This window comes from Trachemys scripta, chromosome 5, assembly GCF_013100865.1.
Source record: "Trachemys scripta elegans isolate TJP31775 chromosome 5, CAS_Tse_1.0, whole genome shotgun sequence".
NCBI lineage: Eukaryota > Metazoa > Chordata > Testudines > Emydidae > Trachemys > Trachemys scripta.
Window position 1 is genome coordinate 25,532,094 of NC_048302.1, and position 19,281 is coordinate 25,551,374.

Sequence of the window (19,281 nt, forward strand, 5' to 3'; positions counted from 1 at the left end):
GTAACCCCAATAGCTGAGATTCATTATATTTTTCCTATATTTGAAACTTTGTGCTTCTTCTTGGATATGTGGATGAGGTCTTGTGGTTTGGCAGTTTGGTGGATGAGTTTGGCAAGATCGGAGGATAGTGTTAGGTTTGGGCTTTGATACAGGGTCATAATTAAGGCTCTTTGTGGGATAAACAGTGAATTTCCTGACTTTCAAATTTTGTTTCTTTTAATTTAAAGCACAAACCCAAGCTTTCAATCATAATTTTGTAAATACAGCTTGCACAGTAATAATGTTTGTTATTTACTTGATATTTATCTACAACCTTAACAATATCTTCATAAAGTCTGTCAAGGAATTTCTTTAAGACTATATCTAAAAAAATCATGAAAATTTGGTGTAGATTTTTATATTTCTTGGGGATTGAGAGTCTGTTATGCTCTAATTTCAGATGTTTATACGTGTTATTCAATTTTTAAAAAGACATAATTGTATTCACATCAAATAGCTTATGGGCAAAGTTTATAATTATTTGTACCTACGAGGTTCTGGTCATGGCACCTAAACACTTCTCGCTGAATCAATAAAGCTTAATTCATTGAACCAGAACTGTTCAACTCAGAGAATTTACAAACTGTACAGACTGTGTGATAGATTTTGTAAACTTCTTGTACTGGAATATTTCACATGGCAGAACTTAAAAACATTGTGCATGCATTCATACACAAAGCTTACAAACTCCACCAGAGTTTGTTTTGATCAAGTTTATGAGCAATATGACAAACCTTTGGCCAAGTTGACAAAGTCTGCCACAACTTCAGCTAAGCGGACACAGTCCACTAAGACCTGAGAGACCATTTTAGCACTTTGAAATTACTAAAATAAGCAGTTGACCTTACCAGAAATAGTCCTATTCATTTGATCGTATGCAAGATGAATTAATAAAACAAATGTGAAGATTCCACAGCACACCATTTTTGAGATATGGCTTTACAAAAATGATTAAAAGACTCAAAAAGTGAAATACCTCATTTTTCAAAATCCTATATCTCGGAACTACGTTATTGGATTAACATTTTTCTCCTATCCCACAACAAACTCTCCTCAGCCTACAGACCACTCATGAGATATTTCAAAATACATTTCTAAGGAAGCAAAGGGAGAAGGGTGGGCAAAATTAGACACAGTGGAAAATTAGTTGTTATAAACCTACATATGGAACTGCTTCTTCATTGTCATAATGTCAACAAAGTCTCTAATATTTCTAACCCACAAGGATAATAATTACTATTATTTTATTACAGTATAACCTAGAGGCCCATACTGGAAACTAGGTCCCCATTGTACTAGGCACTGTACATTTACATAGTACTCTGCCATGAAGAATTTATCATCCAAATAGACAAGACAGACAATGGATGGGAGAAAAGGAATATTATTATTCCCATTTTACAGATGGGGGACTTAGATTTTAGGAGCCTGACTTTCAGAAAAGCAGATCATCTACCGCTCCAGCTAACATTAATGGGAACTATGGGTGCTCAGCACCTTCAGAAAAATCAAGCCCTAATTGACTTACCCAGGGTCACACAGGAAATTTGTGGCAGAACTTGAAATTGAATATAGTTCTCTTAATCCCAGTCCAGTGTCTTAACTACAAAACCACCCTTCCTCCATTTAGATACTTGATGATAAAACACAAATTAAGATTTGATCTTGCCTGGTAGAGAATGCTTCCCACATACTCTGTGAATGAGAACTTAAATCTAGCTTTGAAGACCCAGCTTTCTCCAGTATGCCTGTAAAGTTCCCAGAAAACCACTACATTAGAGTCAACTATCTGTAAATAAATAAATAAATCAGCATTTCCAATGCTAATCTTATTGAAAATGCTGGACAGTTCCCTGTGCCTTCTATAACCTAGGGAACAGCAGGATAGCAAGTAGTCTTTCAGTGCTATTATGTTCAAGAATCTTTTATGATATCCCAAAGGAAACATTCTCCAAACAAATTTGAGTTATTCTGTCTCAAATAAACATGTGTTTATTTCCATGTGGATAATATACAACACACTAGGTACCTACAATGATTCAAGTAGCAGGAAACTTGTGATTCCGCGGTTTGCTGGGTCTAACATGTATCTGCCCAGACCAACATTTTTTTTTTTTATGGCTCCACTATGACTGCAGAGCTAAAGCACTGAATAGAGAGAGGAGTGTGGAGAGGCAGTTGCCACTGATATCTCACTGGCTCATTTTTAGAAGTGAACCTTTTTGGAATGATTGAATGGATGGGTTTTGTTGTTGTCATCACTGCAGGGTGATCAGTTTGTTCTGTTTATGCCAGGTGCTAGCAGAAGCTAGGGTTGTTAAAATACCATGAGAAGGGTTGTTCTGGCAGCACTTCTTGCCGAAACCAGAAGCTGGGCTGGAAATCTCATGAGAAAGCCTGTTTTACTAACTCCAGGGGTTTGGATTTTTCAGAAAAAACATGCCAGCTTTTGTGTGTTTTCTCAAATGGAACACAATAGCCAAATCTTCTCCTCTCCCTAATATACAGACAGCAATAGTGCAGACCTCCAGAATCATCAAATCTATAGTTGAAGACCCATTTGTTCATTTTGTCCATCTCCCTTCCAGAAAGGCAGCTTGTCCATTATCTTTTCCAGCCTGGCTTTAAATGTCCCAAACAATGGGTCTTCCACTCTTTTTAGATACTATTACAAAGCCAAATGACTCAGATCATCAAGAGATTTTCCTGATATTTAGCCCAAACTATCCTTCTTGTCATTACTCCCAGTTACGCTCTATTGTTCCTCCTAAATAATTCCTCTTTACCCTTGTTGTTTATACCCTTCAAATATTGGTAGACTGTGATGTTCCCTGGGAGTTCTGCTCAACAGTAAATAATTTGCCTCCCACTGTACCTTATATTGCTGCAATTCAATATGGCATTTGATTAAAAAAATAGATGGCAAAATAATCTCTCATCATTAGGTTAATTGGGAGGATAATTACTAGTGACCATACATATAAATTCTAATGGGATTAAGGTCTGACTACCATGCATTTAAAATGTAGTGCAGTATTAATAAATAATAAGAAATAAGCCTTTGTCATGAAATTTTGATCCAGATTTGCATCCAGATTTTGGGAGGTTCAAATCTTGGTAAATAATTTGTCATCTCAGTATTCATTTGGCTAGTCTATTTAAATTATGAGCTAAAATCAGGACTGTCTCTTTCCTCCCCCCACCCAAATAACTTATTAGTTAAAAGGATGTGAATTAACTTAGAATGAATGTTCAATTCATATAGTTGAATCACCATCATCATTATTACAGGAAGCTCTAATCATTACACAGCCACTAATATCAAACATTCTGCTAGCTCATCTTTAATGAACATGACTCACTTTCATTTCACTTTAACGATTCCCAAACCCACATCTCCTCTGTGTCTCCTGATTCTTCTCAGGGGTCGGGGGGAGGACATCTGAGATATCTACACTAGTTTGTAAAGATGAAGGTCTACATTTTAAAAAGTGGTTTTCAGTGCCTCAATTTTTGGGTGCCCAATTTGACACATGTTAAGTTCAAAAGTGCTGAGCACTCCCTTCCACTGAAAATCAGGTGCATTTGAGGCATCTCAAATCAGGCACTCAAAATCACTACACACTTTTAAGAAAGTAGACTCAAGTATGCCCTTCATATTGCCAGTCACAACTTTGGTTTGCTAAATGATCTTACGGCTTTCCCATAAAAATACAGGAAAGAAGATGGGGAAGACTGTCCAATACATATCTGAAAGGGCATTGCACTGTCACTGACCAAGTGTTTGAAGACAAAAGAAACTGGGTACCAATTTCAAAAGGCAGCACCATTGCCAGGTACTATCCAACATCAAAGTCTAGCCCTGTTTTCCAAATCACACATTCAGAAGCTTGCTTTTGTAGTGGAAGGTGGTGAGATTTGTCACTGTCCTTTGTCTCTGGGGGAGTTCGTTGCACAGTATCAGACCAGCCTGTGAGAAAGTTCTGTGTACATGGAAAATTATATGAGGAAAAGTCAAAGGGGAAGTACAATGAGCATATTTCAGACCACAGACTGCAGGGAAGTTCATGGAAAGAGGGACAGACAAAGTTGATAATGTATAGAGTTTATCAGTTAAATTGTCTAAATGTCCAATTCTAAAAATAAAATAAAAAAAAATCTGTCATTTAAACCAAATCCTACTCACGTTACAATCCTTGGGGTTCTAGAACCAACTCAACAGTATGTACTGGTATTGTAGGTGGAAAGGACAAGACCTTAAACTCAAGACTTTTGGGGAGCTTAGAAATTGGTTTGATGGTGTGGAGATGAAGGGTGTCACTCAATCTCCCCTCCCCAATGGCAAAAGTTCTCTTTTCTAGCCCTGACAAGCCAGGATATTTTTTTAAAAATTTAAACAGTTTAACACACACACACAGAGAGAGAGAAATTAGCCCTACAACAATATAAATGTTTTAAACCCCTCACTGGTCCAAAATGGAGTATTATACCACTCCGAACCTCTATGGGTGCATCTACACTGCAAAAAAGATTTGCAGCAGCGAGTCTCGGAGCCCAGGTCAGTTGACTCTGGCTCACACTACGGGACTAAAAATAGCAGCGTAGATGTTCCTGCGTGGACTGGAGCCCAGACTTTGAAACATAGAGGGGTGGGGGGGTCTTAGAAGCCAAGCTCCAGCCCAAGCAAAAACATCTGCACTGCTATTTTTAGCTCAGTAGCCTGAGCCCCACAAGCCTGAGTCAGTTGACCCAGGCTCTGAGATTCGCTGCCACAGGGTTGGGGGAGGGGCGGGGAGGGGTGCATTATAGACACGCCCTGTTGATCGAAATTACCCCTAAAACTACTCTGCTTGCCTCATACTTCCCTCTCCCTCTTCTGGCACCTCATTGTTTGCCTGATACATCTAATTGTGTGAATGGCTTGTGGGAAGGGCAGGGGCAGATGAATGAACTCTCATGCAAACTCCTGCTCCACATACTACTTCTAGCCAGGGTTAAAAAGGCAGCACTGACTAGAATGCCAGCTTTAAGGGATTCAACTGCACACAATGCCGGTATGGAATGTGTTACATATTAGGAGTAGCACACAGAGCACAGAGGAACCTGGCCTTGTATTGCCTAGAGCACTGTTACGCAGCTATCAAGTAATCCCTGCCTTATAAGCAGAGATAGGCCTAGGAGGGGAGCATATAATTAAGCTAACTTCACTTGCCTATTAAGGGTCACCGTCCTAAGCTAATGTGTCCTTAGATACACATTCTCTGTCCACAGCCTATCCCTGTTTACCCTGTGCTCTTAAGGGTACAGGATAAGGGCCTCCAAGAGACCTGTCACTTCCTGTGGTGAAAGTGCTGCTCCAAGGCACCCCCTCCTGACTAGATGTAGCATTGCATCATCCTTTGCCTCAGTTTCCCTTACCTTCTTACACCCTGTTCCAGCCATAGAAGCACCGTGGTCCTCTAGCCAGACTTCTTTGAACTCCAGCCCTTTTCTGAGGCAACAAAGATCCAAATGTGCGTCCAAACAAATATCCAAACTAATAGCTCTTCTGCCCCTCTCGGACTACACTGAAGTTTTCTGTTTCCTGGCCCCTACTCCCAGACCCTGCACAGCTTATCCTACACTGCTTCTTCCTGCAGCTTTTCCCCCACTGCCTCCTCTCCTCAGGGATTCTAGAAGCTTCCCTCAAGAATCTCCCTACTCTTTGTAGGTTCCATCTCAGTGCTCCCCTCAGAAGCCTAACCTGCTCATTATGCCTTTTCTCTGAGAGAGAGAGAGAGAGAGAGAGAGAGAACATTCCGCTCCACCCAGGCCTTTTCTCTCCAACTGCACTCCCCCAGCTGAGCTTTATTTCTAATTAGTCCTGGGCCCCTCCCTCCAGGTGCACCCAGGCTGGTTAATTGGCCTCTGGGGCCCATATTAACCCTTTCACAACCTGTGTGAGGTAAACAGCCCTTCACACTTCCATTTAGTGTGTGGAGGATTCTGCCTAGTACTTAATTTAATTGGTCCACTGTGCCTAGCCCCCGAAACTCATCCTCAAGCTATAGCACAGCCACTTTGTACTCCCTGCTTTGCATGTTGCAAAGATTTATAGGATATTGACTGCGATAGTCCTGCAAATGTCCAACACATTGGGGACAAACTTCATCTTGGTGTAACTCAGTCGAGTTTTATATCAGAGACAAATTTGATCTAGCGTGTTCAAATAGGTTTGAAATAGGAATCGGAGGACAAGTTTGGATAAAACAAGAGGTGATGTGAAATCTGTGAAGGGGTGTTTACCCCACACTTGCCCTGAAAGGGTTAATGAACGGGGGCTAATTAACCTGACAGGCCACAGCTGAGGAGAAGCAGATGGCTGAGTAATCCTCTGACTGAGTGAGGGAGCCCAGCTGAAGAGGAATGAGAGAAGATGGGGCAAGAAGAGAGGCCCCAGGGTCAGGAGACCGGAAGCCTGAGCAAGGCATTGTTATGTCTGTGGGCGGAGGGGACACTTTGAGAGAGTGCCCCTATAGGGGAGATAAAAAGCCTAGCCCCAAGGGAAAGAAAGCAGAAAAGCCCCAAAGTGTCCAACCTGTGGCAAAAACAGGAAGAAGGAATATCCCGTAATAGTGAGGTGGAGAATGTGGGCAGTAACGCTTGCCCCTGATACAAGTGGAGTATGAAAGACTGTGTAGGAGACTGGCCCTGATACGAGCGGAGGTGTGAGAGACTGAAAGACTGTTTAAGACAGCTGCCCTGATATAGGGTGACCAGATGTCCCGATTTTATAGGGACAGTCTAGATATTTGGGGCTTTTTCTTACATAGGTGCCTATTACCCCCCATCCTCTGTCCTGATTTTTCACACCTGCTATCTGGTCACCCTATCCTGATACAAAGGGAGGATGAAAGACACAGAGGCCTAGAAGGAAACAGACCTTGGCTGCTGAGTAGAAGGTCCCTGAGCCAGAATCCAGAGTAGAGGGCAGACCTGGGTTTCCCTGCCAGCCACTGAGGGCATGGCACCATAGGGCAGTGAATGGGAAGACTGCCTATGATTGCTGAGGAAAGACTTTGAAGGACTACCACAGAAGGGGGAAACACAGATAGTAACCTGGCCAGAGGGCTGACTCCCAAAGAGGCAGCAGCTCGTAGAGCAAAAGAGGGGCTGCAGACCCAGAGAGAAAGGCAGAGAAATGGCGTGCCACTGTGAGAAGGGGCCCTGGAGCTGGAAGGAGCTAATCCCCAGAGCGGCCAGGAAGAGGCCCCCTCACGGTGAGTGGACCCTGTGACAGTGCCCAAAACTTTAACTGATCCCAAAGCAAACGTTTGTGAGGTTAAGATGATTTTTTTAAGCTATCATTTATTTTCATGCCTACCTGGACATCTTATTTCTGATCAGGCATGGAAGCAAAAGTGCCAAAATGCCATGAGAAAGGCTATTCCTTCTCTTTCTAGCCTGACCTGAAGCAGGAAGAAACAGAAGTCTCAAAAGAAAGCCCATTATTGTGAGATTTCCATCTCCATTTCCCAGAGTCCAGAAACCTGGATAATCATTCAGACTTAGACACTTGGCCCAACAGAATTTCTTGACAGCTGGGACCAGATTCCGATACCCTTATCTCTTGTTGAGAGTAGCACTTTACTCCACAAATAGTCCCGCTGCATTTAGTGTAAGGGTGTTAGATTCAGACTTGCTGTTCTCCAAAACTGTATTTTTGTGTACAAAGTACATGTTTAGATTCACATCCATTTCTTACTAAACTAAAACTTTATCATCAGATTTTTCTTCTTCCTGTACACATCTGTTATAATTAAGACTACCCTTATTTTATTTCCAGCAGTGAGTGAGAGACTTCATTTGTGATTTTAGTTGCTGCGACAGATAGATAATGAACTGAGGAGGTTTCACCACACAAAATATCACATCCCTTGAATTTAGCTACCTGACAGAAAACATTAGAGTACAGAAGCTGAGACTGTGCTTAAGCCCAGACATGTATTGTTAAATGTGACATGCTCAATTTATCATTAGTTATGAAGTGAAAACGGATGAATACACATTCAATTTAGTTCAGCTGCTTTCTTCATTTATCACACTCTTTCATCATCCATCATTTCTCCTCCACCCTTTTGATTTGAACAAACAACACACTTTCATAAATTTAATCTAATTAATCATAATTGTAAGGTAATGTTCCCTTAATGAACCATACATTGGGCTTTATAAAGTTTCTTGCAATTTTAATAAAATCTGTTCCAGATAGAATCTACAAATGTTCTCCATGGAGTCAAAACCACCTTATATTTCCCTCCCTCTCATTATTAAGGTTGATGATGATGTATCAGTACGAAGAGTTGCTCAAGCATATTGTTCTTCTTTTACAAAACAACTGTTTCAATAAACTGGAAAGCGTTCATCATTTTATGAGACAAGATACACAGTTAAGAAAAAGTTAATTGAAGTAGAAACAAATTAGAATATTGACCATAGAGATTTTTCACACATTGTTATGAAATATGCAGTACTTGCTATCTATTGCAGGCATCTCGAATGCTGAAGATGGCATAAAGGAGAAGTTGTAATTTAGTGTTGAAACCAGTGAACATTGTTAATAAGTTTTGCTGTGGGCCTTAATTTCTCAAATTCCAATTAAACTAGAAGAGACTCTCATATTCCTGGAGATACAGTCTGAGCAAGGATGGTTAATATATTTCAAGCATAAACCCAGGAGTCAAAAGATCTTGGTTTTAGTCCTGACTCTGCCAGGGACTTCCTGTGAACATAAACAAGTCATTTGACCTCATTGCCTCAGTTTCCCCATTTTGTCTAAGGGGGTCATACTACTACCCTGTTTCCCCGAAAATAAGACAGTGTCTTATATTAATTTTTGCTCCCAAAGATGCGCTAGGTCTTATTTTCAGGGGATGTCTTATTTTTCAGAAATGAAAAATGCCTTATTATCGGTGGATGCCTTATTATCGGGGAGGTCTTATTATCGGGGGGATGCCTTATATTACAACGAGAGGCAAAACTGTAAGTAGGCCTTATTTTCGGAGGATGTCTTATTTTCGGGGAAACAGGGTACTTTCTGTGCCTTGTTGTGGTTTTGTGAGGCTTAATTAATGTTCATAAAGTGTTTTGGAATGCTGAGGTGGAAAATGCTACAGAAATGTACAACATTCATGGTTATTAATTGTTTAAACTTTTTATTTTATTGGTTATCAAAATATAGGAATTGCCATGTATTAACAACTCTTATTCATAACCTGTATTTATTACTTTTGAAAGACCCATTTGTGTTTGATCAGCCTCTTATTACCAGTGTAGTTATTTTGTTCAAATTCCAAAAATGGTAACAATACATCCTAAAATGTACTTGATCTATCTGTCATTTTTTCCACGGAAAGGATTTCCCATACTATATTTCTTGATGACAATGGTGCTGGAGGATCTGTCCTTTTTCCAAAATTGAGCTATCACATATCTGGCTACTGGTAATAAGTGTGTTATCAAAGGGTCCTTCCCAAGACAACAACCTAATTGTTTGTAGAAGTACTGGCAAGTCATACTCCATCCATCCACAATCTGTTTTCAATTATATTATTTTAAGTGCCATTTAAATAGTTTTACTTCAGTCTGTCTGAACCAGTGAAAAGTTTCAGTCGGGGGGATAATCTTTACCATGGTATTTTGCTTTCCCCTTCCTCAATACCGATTAGAGACAAGATGCAGCAATATCACAGTAGAACATGCCAGACCTATGCACCTGACAGAAAGCTTCCATCCCAGAGTTCTCCCTGCTGTACTTTGTTATGGGCTTTGTTAGGTTACTGTTCCATCAGAAAGCTTTACAAAAAAGGTGGCTCTAAACTTTGCTTCTAGATTTACATTTAGGGGTTGATTTTTTTTTTCCTCTTTGTAAAATTAATGCCTGATACCTTTTGACAGAGTGCTAGACAAAATGTGGTTGTCACACTATACCATTTTGCACAAGGTTATAGCTGCACAGCTACAAGTGGCTAGACTTAGCAAGAATCAAGTTGTTTTAAATATTGCACTGACATTGATAGAACCTAACAATTTACTGCTCAAAAATTTGCTAATATGAGCTAATTACATCTTTAACTTCAAATTTCTCATAGAGCTGCTGCTGTTTTTACTACCACTTATTTATGTTTCAAAGGGTTAATTACAGGAAAATACACAACTAAGCAGCCAGTGAGGTTGCACAGAATGTACATGAAGTTATGTGGGCTAATGTTGTAAGCAGGAAGTAGCACAGGGATGCTAACAATCCATTGTAGTTGGGAGTCAACCTGGGATTTGGTGCAATAAATGCCTTTGTAAAAAAGTAACTAGCAGAGACACAGGAGGATCAGTTTATATAAAGAGCTTGGTATGGTGTTATTATGACTTACTGTATTTGGCACGGTTGTGGCATATTCCCCTAGAGAGCTGGAATCAAGGCATGTAGTGGGGAGTGGGGGAAGGAGAAAGAAAGAAAAAAAAATCTGCCACTTCCACAATGCTGTGCAAGGTAGCCTTTCTTCACAAAGTAGATGCTAGGCAGTAGATTCTCCAGCACATTTCAAATGTGAGTGCTCTAATTCTGCCCACCACCCCCTATTTCGGTTTTGACTCGTTCCACTTTTCTGATCACTCTTGCTTTGCCAGTGACAAGCTGTTCCTCTGTAACCTTATTGGTGACAATTGCACTACTTGTCCTCTGTTTCTCCTTGTGTTGCTGGGTCAGAACAGAGTACTTTCTCTAATGCCCCAAGCTGTTAGTGCAGTTAGAGTTGCCAAAGCATTGCTATCCATTAACGTAAGTATAAAATATGAGATCAATTAATCATTCATTATCTTTATAATGCAATAGTTGAAGCTACAGGGTAGGCAGTCCAATAATCCTTACAACCCCCAAGATGTTCATCTGCTCCAAAACTGATTACTGATTTCATTCATTATTTGGAGGATATCTGTGTGTAGAGTCCTCATTTTTAGAGGATCTCAGTCTAGTGGAAATGGCCATTCTTTGTACATTGTTCCATCTTAAACCATGGCATTTGGGATTCCTAGAAAATGTATGTTTAGGAAGATTTAAGGCCAGATCCTGCTTTCAATTAATTCAAAGGCAAAACTATCACAGACTTTATAGGGATCAGAATACAGTAGACAAAATACTAAAGAAGATTTGATATTTTTTAAAGTGCCCTGCCTGGTGCAAGACCTCTAAACTAAGGCAGAAAGGAAAAAATATAAGAATCTATTTAAATGAGACAATAAACTCAACATTTCAGACATAGGCAGGAAGTGACAGAGATTTCTAGTGTCCAACTAAAAAGCACACTTACTAAAAATCCTAACCCTTGCTTCTTTATATTGAAATGTCCAATGAATTAGTTTAAGGTTATCTTAAAGGGAGTGAAATTCACCCCTGTGCATAGGGGCTGCCATCAAGAAGGCTAATGCACCACTTGAATCTCAGGGCTGGTGTATATTACAAAGTTAGGTCAGCTTGACTACGTTGCTCAGGGCTGTGAAAAATCTCACATTTTGAGTGATGCACTTAAGCCAACCTAAGCCTCGGTGGAGACATTGCTAGTTCGATGGAAGAATTCTTCCATCAACCTAGCTACCGCCTCTCAGAGTGGTGGCTATACTACAGCGATGGAAAATCCCTTCCGTGTAGCTGCACTACTAATTGTAGTGTAGATGTAGCCTCATGCTGTGGGGCTTTCAGCATTTCTCTTGGGATTCTGTCCTAAAGCTCTGCCTCTCTGAGTCCCTCAGTGTTGGTAGGAGTTCTCAAAGCAGCAGGTTTCACAGTTAACCCATTGAGATGAAAAAGGCAATTCACATCTCTCAGGGCCATTGTTTTAGGTTCTTTGCAGATTCCGTCACTGAATCGTTTCCACTTGGGTCACTTCTTCAACCCTTTTTACGATCATGAGGACTAGAACCAATATTTTAAAATGAAAGTTGAGATTCAAATATTATCATGGGATTCCAAGAACCAGGGCCCTAGGTGCATGCTGATATGGCCCAGGCCTCAATCCTGCCCTGACTCTGGGGTAAATTCACTCTTGTGCAGGGTTCAGCACCACGTAAGTGCTCCAAAGTAGGGCTTAAGTGAAGTCATGTCTACACCAGAAATGCTACAATGGCCCAGTGGCAGGGCCATAGTGTAGACAGTTACTACAAAGAACTTGGGGCCAGTCCAAGGAGTTGTTATAGTAAATGCATTTTATATCCACTTGTGTATTATTCAATGCAATCATCAAATCAAAAGGTTTCATTCAGGGAAATCACGGGAAGTCCTTCTAGTAGAGGATTATTTCACTATAAAGTGTAGTTGCTTGCATGGGGGAGGCACTTGCTCAGATGTTACGTTTGTTCACTTGCTCATTTCAATTTATGTATTGATCTCTGCTTTACTGGCAACAGCAGAGAGAGTGAATACAGTCAATTCATTAGTATATAATGTAATCGTTGTAATAAGATTCACCACATTACCAAAACTAACAAATATCATTACCATATTTTGCTGCAAGCAAAAAATAAGAAGGACATTTACTGGACGCATTCACCATTACACCATCTGCTGAAGCTAACTTTGCTGCATAAGGCCATGATAACCTTGCTTTCAACTCTGCTGAAACAGCTCATAAAACGTGCCTCCATCCTATGGCTTCGTCCACTACCAAGGACAGCACTAGCATTTAATTAAATGAATCGCTCCTGAGAAAGCCACAGCAAGGGACAACAACTTTCAGTTACAGCAGCACCGTATCACATGGGTGCACACACTTACATGATCTGTTGCAGCTTTATAAAGAGTTTCTCACAGCTTTTAATCAACATATTCCAGGGGTGGGCAAACTTTTTGGCCCAAGGGCCACATCTGGGTGGGGAATTCCATGCAGGGCCATGAATGTAGGGCTGAGGCAGGAGGTTGGGGTGCAGGAGGGAGTGTGGGGTGTGGGAAGGGGTGCTGTGTGCAGGAAGGGGCTCAGGGCAAGGGGTTGGGGTGCAGGAAGGTTGCGGGCTGTGGCGGGGGCTCAGGGCAGGGGGTTGGGGTGTGGGTTGCAGGAAGGGTTAGAGGTGCAGGCTCCAGCCCAGCACCACTTACCTTGAGCGGCTCCAGGGTGGCAGCGGCGCACTGCGGGGCTAAGGCAGGCTCCCTGCCTGCCCTGGCCCCGCGCCGTTCCTGGAAGCGGCCGGCACCATGTCCCTGTAGCCCCTGGGGGAGGAGGGGCAGAGGACTCCACGTGCTGCCCTCACCTGCGGGTACTTCCCCTAAAACTCCCATTGGCTGCAGTTCCCCGTTCCATCCCCCAGGAGCTGCAGGGACGTGGTGCCGGCCACTTCCGGGAGCAGCACGGGGCCAAGGCTGGCAGGGAGCCTGCCTTAGCCCCATGGCGCCATGGGGGTGGCAATCCTGCGGGCCGGATCCAAAGCCCTGAAGGCCAGATCCAGCCCGCGGCCCGTACTTTGCCCACCCCTGACATATTCCAATTTCTAAGCCAAGTAGATATATCTGTTCACCTGCTCTTGCCAAAAGAGAGATGGAGTGTGGAAGGGATGTTGGTTGGGTTCAATGAAAAATTAAAGAATCACAAGAATTTTGAAATTTTTAAAGCATTTTTCATTCTGTTTTTCAAAAATGACCCATTTTTGTGTTTCCATTTTTTCTTGGGAGTTTTTTCTTTTAGCTGAATAATTTTTCAGTTTTGAAATCAATTTATTTGCAAAATTTAATTTTGAAAAAAAATGTTACCAGGTGACTAAACTGACCAATCAAAATTGACTTTGTGAAAGAAAGAAAAAGAGAGCCTGTGACCAAAAAACAACAAAAGGCAATTTTTTTCCTCAAAATTTCCATCAAAACTTTTCAAAAAAATTTCATTAGAACAGGTGCAGCAACTTCTTTGCATCCCCCATAAGAGAGTTTGTGGTCACGGTTTCAGCATGATTATTGACTCAGTGGGCGGGATCCCGCTTGCTCCCCAGCTCTGCACATTTATGCTGAGTTCCGCACCCAGTTCCACCATACACTGGGTATGTAGAGTTCTCTTACGTATCCTCTCCATAGTCACCCAGAGCCATGCCAAAGAACCACCATGGTTCTGCTGCAGTAGGCAAGGGGAGGGGGAAATCTTCCATAGTCCTTAATCTGATGGGCAAATTTTACCCACAAAAAGCAAGGAATAATATAGCCTCTACATGGGAAGGGTGAGAAGGACTGCAGGGTGTCTGATTAAGAGTAGGTGTGTGAGGGAAATGTATCTATGAGGGGATATAGAAGAGAGTGGGTCTGTGTATTTCCTGTAAAATAATGGTGTGTATGTTGCATCCACAGCTCTAAAAAACAGAGCCTCAGTCTAAAAAGTAAAATTCAACTGAGCACACTGGGCCAGTAAGAAACAGGCCTGGACCCTAATGATTACTAAATAAGGACATAATTAATTATTTCTTCAACTGAATAGTCCTGAATCCTACCGCAAATCAATCAGCTCTTCTAGCCTAAGAAGCTCTGACTCTATTTTAGCTCAATGAAAACAAAATCAATGAAGACCAATTATAGCCCATCTCGTTAGAGTATGCAAATCATGCACCATACAAATGAGCAGCTATTGCCTTGGGGACTGCTGCAGCCAATATCACCAGTCAGATACAAACATGAGCTGGTGCTGGCCTCTAGCTGCGTGAGCTGTATAATGCCAGCTCAGTTTGGATTTATTTAAAGTGGATAAACAAGAAGCAGGTGATAGTTTGTCTTTGGAATCACATCTATTCTCAGGAGCAGTTGTTCTTGAACTTCATCGGGGGTGATGCAGTGGCTTGGTCCCTCAAACACATTTCAGGATACAGATTTAACATAGGTATAAAAAAAATGTATATGCTAATGTACACAACAGAGAAAACAAACCAATCTTGTTGGAACAGCCAAAGCCTCCCTGCCATCGTGCTAGAATCTGGCATGAGGGCACTTTAAGATGCACAGAATGACCTGGCAAGCAAGGGATTTCAGCCAATTAGTGCCTAACCAATAGGCCTCAAAATGTAATTGTAAATGGGGAATCATTGAGCGGTTGTGTTTCTACTGGGGTTCCACAGGAATCTGTTTTTGTTCCCATACTATTTAATATTTTTAGTGATGACCCGAAAGAAAACATAAAATCATCACCGATAAAGTTTGCAAATGACTCAAAAATTGGGGGAGTGGTAAATAATGAAGAGGACAGGTCACTAATACAGAGTGATCTGGATCGCTTAGTAAACTGGGTGCAAGCAAACTATGCAGTTTAATACAGCTAAATGTAAATGTATACATCTAGTAACAAAGAATGTAGGCCATACTGACATGATGGGGAACTCTATCTTGGGAAGCAGTGACTCTGAAAAAGACTTGGAGATCTTGGTAGATAATCAGCTGAACATGAGCTCCCATTATGAAGCTGTGGTCAAATGGGCTAATGCGATCCTTGGATATGTAAACAGGGGAATCTTGAATAGGAGTAGAGAGATTATTTGGCACTGGTGCTACCACTACTGGAATGCCGTGTTCATCTTTGATGTCCACGATTTGGGAAGGATGCTGAAAATTGGGAGAGAGTTTAGAGAAGAGCTACAAGATTGATTAAAGCATTAGAAAATCTTCCTTACAATGGCAGACTCCAGGAGCTCAATCTATTTATTAATCTGACAACAATCTATAAATACCTACATGAGGCACAAATATTAAATCATTGGCTCTCCAGTCTAGCAGAGAAAGGTATAATATGATTCAATGGCTAGAAGTTGCAGCTAGACTAATTCAGACTGGAAATAAGCAATAAATTTGCGACAGTGAGAGTAATTAACAATTGGAACCATTTACCATGGGTCATGGCAGATTCTCTGACAATTTTTAAAGCAAGATTGGATGATTTCCTAAAAAATCTGCTCTAGAAATTATCTGGGGGGCAGGGGGAAGTTCTCCGGCCTGTGTTATATAGGAGATCAGACTAGGTGATCATAATGGTCCCATCTAGCCTTGGAATCTGTGACACCATATGTGCACATTTTTCAGAGAAGAAGACTGGCCTTGTCATTTAGACATTGGTCTGGGACTCAAGAGGTCAGGATTCTTGGCTATACCACAGTCTTCCTGTGGCACTTCAGGTATGTTACTTAACAAATCCAGAGAAGAGCAACAAAAATGATTAAAGATCTAGAACAGGGGTTCTCAAACTGGGGGTCGGGACCCCTCAGGGGGGTCACGAGGTTATTACATGGAGGGTCGTGAGATGTCAGCCTCCACCCCAAACACTGCTTTGCCTCCAGCATTTATAATGGTGTTAAATATGTACAAAAGTGTTTTTAATTTTTAAAGGGGGGCGCACACAGAGGCTTGATATGTGAAAGGGGTCACCAGTACAAAAGTTTGAGAACCACTGATCTAGAAAACATGACCTATGAGGAAAGATTGAAAAAACTGGGTTTCGTCAGTCTGGAGAAGAGAAGACTGAGAGGGCACATGACAACAGTTTTCAAGTACATAAAAAGGTATTACAAGGAGGAGAGAGAAAAATTGTTCTCCTTAACCTCTGAGGCTAGGACAAGAAGCAATGGGCTTAAATTGCAGCAAAGGTGGGTTAGGATGGACATTAGGAAAAACTTCCTAACTGTCAGGGTAGTTAAGCACTGGAACAAATTGCCTGGGGAGGTTGTGGAATCTCCATTATTGGAGATTTTTAAGAGCAAGTTAGACAAACACCTGTCAGGGATGGTCTAGATAATACTTACCCTTGCCATGAGTGCAGGGCACTGGACTAGATGACCTCTCGAGGTCCCTTCCAGTCCTACAATTAGAATCATAGAATCATAGAAGATTAGGGTTGGAAGAAACTTCAGGAGGTTATCTTGTCCAACTCGCTGCTCAAAGCAGGACCAACACCAACTAAATCATCCCAGGCAGGGCTTTGTCAAGCCGGCCTTAAAAACCTCTAAGGAAGGAGATTTCACCACTTCCCTACGTAACCCATTCCAGTGCTTCACCACCCTCCTAGTGAAACAGTGTTTCCTAATATCCAACCTAGACCTCCACACTGCAACTTGAAACCATTGCTCCTTGTTCTGTCATCTGCCACCACTGAGAACAGCCAAGCTCCATCCTCTTTAGAACCCCCTTTCAGGTAGTTGAAGGCTGCTATCAAATCCCACCTCACTCTTCTCTTCTGCAGACTAAATAAGCCCAGTTCCCTCAGCCTCTCCTCATAAGTCATGTGCCCCAGCCCTCTAAATCATTTTAGTTGCCCTCCACTGAATTTTCTCCAATTTGTCCACATCCTTTCTGTAGTGAGGGGCCCAAAACTGGATGCAATACTGGTGTGGCCTCACCAGTGCTGAATAGAGGGGAAAAATCACTTCCCTCAATCTGCTGGCAATGCTCCTACTAATGCAGCCCAGTATGCCATTAGCCTTCTTGGCAACAAGCAGGGCCGGCTCTAGGTTTTTTGCCGCCCCAAGCAAGGGAAAAAAAAAAAAAAAAGCTGGAGTGCTGCCGCCGAAGCAAAAAAAACGCAACCAAATAAAAACAAAATGGAGTGCCACCCCTTGAAAAGAACCGCCCCCAAAGGGCCGGAATGCCGCCCCTTGAGAAGTGCCATCCCAAGCACTGGCAACAAGGGCACACTGTTGACTCATATCCAGCTTCTCATCCACTGTAATCCCCAGGTCCTTTTCTGCAGAACTGCCTCTTAGCCAGCTGGTCCCCAGCCTGTAGCGGTGCATGAGATTCTTCCATCGTAAGTGCAGGACTCTACACTTGTCCTTGTTGAACCTCATCAAATTTCTTTTGGCCCAATCCTCCAATTTGTCTAGGTCACTCTGGACCCTATTCCTACCCTCCAGCTTATCTACCTCTCCCCCCAGCTTAGTGTCATCTGCAAACTTGCTGAGGGTGCAATTCATCCCATCATCCAGATCATTAATGAAGATGTTGAACAAAACCGGCCCCAGGACTGACTCCTGGGGCACTCGCTTGATTCTGGCTGCCAACCACACAACGAGCTGTTGATCACTACCCACTGAGCCCGACAATCTAGCCAGCTTTCTATCCCCCTTATAGTCCATTCATCCAATCCATACTTTTTTAACTTGCTGGCAAGAATACTGTGGGAGACCGTTTCAAAAGCTTTGCTATGATTCTATATCAGGCCCTGATCCTCAAAGGTGTTTAGGCACCTAACTCTCACTGATGGTGCTTAAATACCTGTGAGAATTTGGACCTTAGTGTCTTAGATTCCCATCTATAAAAGGGGGATAATAGTCTTCCTGTTCTCCCACCTTTTGTCTGATTTGTCTATTTAGGCCTTGATACTGCAATTTGCTGCTTGTGAGTGCACCACTCTGTGTGCACAGAGCCCAGCTGGAATTCGCAAATGGCACAATCAGGACCTTAGACAGCAAGCAATTGGCAGCAAAGTCTGTCTGTTACTATGTGTATGTACAGCATCTAGCATAATGGGGTACCCATGTGCCAATATAATAATAACCAAAACCCTGAATCTGAACTCCAACCCCTTCCAATGTTGGAGTGCTCAAAATCTGGAGTCACCCCCAATTTAATCCTTTATTAATTTTTTTTATTGTGGTTTGTTTTAAAATCTTTTTAATAGGAATTATGCTGTTCTATATTCAGTAATGGAGTGAGGAGGACAAACTGTTACTGCTTGAAATAGTAAAAATACCTGATATGTGTACAGTAGAGATAGGACTAAAGCAAAACCCTGGATCCAAATGCACTTAACACACCAGACCCCAGATCACACTATGAATTTGTAAATGGCCTCTAGTCCATCTTCATAAAGAATTAAACAAGCCAGGAAACTTACATTTATCTATTTACATCTCTGTTTAGCACTTTTCTCTGTGACATTATTCAAAATGCTACGCTACAAATAAAGGGCCAGAATATGATACTATTCAAGGTGAATAAGCAGTGCTTAATTTGTGCCAGGGCTGATCCCCAGCACCTCTAGGTGCTTGGCAGTTCATAGCCCCAGCACCTCTGGGCTTGCTGCATCAGTTATGAATGTAAAAAAATTGCTTGAGCCCTGGCACATCTTTCATTACAAATTAAGCACTGTGATTAAAGGCTACCTTACTCATGCATAGCCCTATTGAAGTCAATGGGTCTATTTGTGGAGGAAGGTATTGCTCATTGTGAGAGACCTTGTCTAGAGAAATGCACCAGTTAAACTACGT